Raw genomic sequence first — 3,628 nt, 5'->3', positions numbered from 1 at the left:
AAAATTGTAGTAGTACAGTACTTTGTTTAGTTTTACAAATAATGTTTTAACATTTGTAACTCACTCCATGTAACTTGTCCAAAATTTATTGAGCTAGTTTATCAATTTTGAGTTAAGATTGATGACCCACTGCTAGAAATCTGTTAATTTCCGACCACCCGAATGTGATCGGAAATAGCTTTAATTAGGTCGAAAACACCCTTCCGACCACTTTTTCGACCAAATTGAGTATCCGAAAAAAAACCTTATCATTATTTCCGACCACTAGAGAAAGTGGTCAAAAATAACAATCACTTTTCTAAAGTCATCGGGAAAAAAGTCCAGCAAAATAATTGGTATGCGGATTTTCTGACCACTGGTGGTCGGAAAACTGGAGGCAGGTAGTAAAAAAAATCTTTTCACTACAGAGAATCCCTGTGAAATGACTATATATATATATATATATATATATATATATATATATATATATATATAGGTCAGACATTTACTGAAAAACATATACACATTTCATTGGCATGAAGGCGTGGATGTCGCTGGTGTCGATGTTAGTAACAGCTGCAAATTAAACAAGCACATAAATTATGAATGAAAAGAAGAGCTACAATTGGATTCATTACAAGCAGCTACGTCTTCTTGAAACGAAACAGCCAACATCTTTCCCAGAATCGGAGTAGCCAACCCATTACCTATGCAACCAAGTCCGAGGTAAGCAATTCAACTATAAAATCCTACATATAGTGTGTCAAGGTTCAACGATTATGTTACTTACCTCTTGATCCCCATTATGGTTCGTTATGATGTGCTCCCGGTACCAATCAATCGAGAGCAATTTCCTGATCAGCGAACCAGCTCCTCTCAAGTCCTTCACAGTTTCAAACAGTGGAACCACCCGCAGTCTGTTTCAAACATTACAATTGGAAGATTACACTACGACACAGCTGGAACAGATTATAAATCTTTGTTTTGTTTATAGTCAAGCTAGAGGTATTAGGTGAAAAGAAATGGTGTTGATGGATATATTGGACCCAGATTGAACCAACCCGGAGAGACGGACCCGAGAAGTCTCAGCCCAGTCAAGTGGGCCGTGGCCGAGTCGGCCCAAGGCATCTCAGCCTTGGGCCGAGTCCGGCCACGAATGGGCTCGGTACACCCGAGCCCATCACCATGGACTCGGCCCTTGCCAGGCCGGTCCATGGTGGACTCGGCTAGGCCGAGCTCGGCACGTGCCCAGCTCGGCCATGCCGAGTCGGTCCGCCTTGGACCCGGTCCCGGAGGGGGCGCGGTCAACGCGGACCGATCCAACTAACCCCGATTCTAGGGGTGCGGTTGGGGGGTTTGAGCTGATATAAAAAGCCTCCCTCTTGTCCTAAACAGGGACACAACACACTTATTCCTGAATTAATATCTTCTAGCATTATTGTCCTAATCAAGCCTTGTAATAGCTTATTAGCGATAATTAATACAATATTCGGTCCCTGCGACCCACGGTCCCCGCGACCTTAGGATATCTCCGCGTCATATTATTTATTTCGTACGTATTCTTATCTGGGTTTAATAATTCGGGCTACCCCGGGTGAATTAAATCCATCAGGTGTAATGACATTGCAACTACAGAAAGATGAGATTTGATCATACGTTCCACCAGGGCATGGTTTCCCGAGTTCCCCAGCAACAGCCAAGCGTGCGTCCTTTTGTAAGAGCTCCACAGCAAGGACATCACTAGCCTGTAAATGAGTCGATCAATGTAAACATTAGGAGCTCGAGGAAAAAAATTTGATGACTACAATCAGAAGAATAAATCATACATTTGAGGCCATGGAGATAACATAAGCTCCGAGCCAGTCGCTCCCTAGTTCAGCTGCAACTCTAAAGGTGTCCAAGACTTCATTAACATCGGATTCAACCTTTAGAAGTAAATAAAACAACAAACAAGCGAGAAATAGAATGTTCAGATTTGAAAAGTAAACAAGACGGTACTGAAAAAAATAATAGCATTGAAATGTAACAGTACATGATCTTACCTCTATGGTTAAAGCACTAAAGGCCTCTTCCCTTCTTTTAGTTCGTTAGTCAGAAAATTCCAGTTTACGACTTTACGCTCTTCATCCCAGTCGCTGTAAGTACCCATATCTAGGTATGCAATGGAATAGCATAATAGACCAAATCAAGATAAAGCAATTTGGCACCAGTGGCATGACTCAACTTTTAATTTGTATTTCGAAAAGAAAAATGGAGATGGGGCTACCTTGTCTTTTGCGTCCCCAAGTACAATCCAGTAAAGGGCTATCCTTGGACTCTGAGACGAGCTTGGTTCTAGCAGCTTCTGGAAGTTGCTCATTCCTATTTGAGATTCAGAAAAGAATTTCCTTTGAGCACTGGCGCGTGGACTCACAGCAGAGGCAATGCCATTTGCATTTGCTCTCGGGATACTTCTCGGTGAATCAGGAGCAAAAGGAGTAAATTTTGAAGTAGCTTGGCCATCCTGTAAGAGATATGATGTAAATTACTTGCAAATACAGAAGAATTACGTGCAACACAAACAGCAATGTAACGAAATACGATACACAAAGAGCTTCACCTGGCGATTCAATGGCTTGAATTCTGTACCAGGAACATCCAACCAAGGATAGTGAGATTCAACGTCGTTGCATTCTAGAATGGAGCGATGCACAACCAGTGAATATGTTTCAAGTCAGCAAAAAACAACTTTTAAGTTAAAGACGAGTAGATTACCTAAAGCTCACCTGTACAAGAGGGTAGATCGGCACCAGTAGGGAGATGTGAAGGAAAATGTGGACCGTGATGGCCTTGATGCTTCGACTGATTCCAACTCGAATGCTGATTCCAATTTTCATTATGATCCTCCAGTTCATTTTCTAACAGAGATTTAAGTTACAATTCTATCAACAAACTCAAAGCAATGTTTAACTAGAAAAGGATTCACAAAACAAACTTTTTCCAAGATTTCATGTGCCAATCTTGATAACTCATCACTACATTAATTCATGGAAAGCTCAAATCTCAAACTATCAACTTCTCGTACACAGAGATCAACTGCCATCCATCTGGACAAAAGAGAGACGTCTTTTGTAACCTGAAAAAAGAAATGTAAAAGGTTGACACAGTGCATGGAAGACAAAAAGGGCGCCCTTCCGACCTTTCAGATAAAAAAAAACTCTTCTTCGAGGGTTGATTTCATAGAAGAACTGCAGCATTACATTTCGGAAATTACCTTGGATTTGACATTTGGATTTCCATATCGGTCACCGCCCATCCATGAAATGTTAAAAGGGCATATCATACAATACCTTAAAATTTCAATCACAATATCCAAACTATGAACTGAAAAGAAACCTTCTTCAGAGCATTGCTAACACGTCGTAGATAATGCGGTATAGCTTTCCAAAGTGTGTGCTCAACAATATTTAAGCCTAGAAAATTAAATATATTGGTTATTTGAATATATAGACACAAAGTGTAAAACTCACAGAATATTCAAACTTCCATTAGATTACCAGCCTGGGCTTCATCAACTGGGGTAGGTTTATATCGCCTCAGCTCATTTGTCTGCCATATTGAAGTGATCTCTCTCAAGTCTCACCTATAAGGGGTTACAGAAAATATAACA

General features: G+C 40.7%; 1 pseudogene; it reads right to left on the bottom strand.

Moving 5' to 3' along the window:
* Window positions 1–488: 488 nt before the first annotated feature.
* On the bottom strand, window positions 489–3,274 carry LOC109152137 (annotated as a pseudogene).
* Between the last annotated feature and the right edge of the window lie 354 nt (window positions 3,275–3,628).

Source organism: Ipomoea nil, unplaced genomic scaffold (assembly GCF_001879475.1).
Source record: "Ipomoea nil cultivar Tokyo-kokei standard unplaced genomic scaffold, Asagao_1.1 scaffold2387, whole genome shotgun sequence".
Classification (NCBI taxonomy): domain Eukaryota; kingdom Viridiplantae; phylum Streptophyta; class Magnoliopsida; order Solanales; family Convolvulaceae; genus Ipomoea; species Ipomoea nil.
This window is presented reverse-complemented; position numbering and strand designations above follow the sequence as displayed.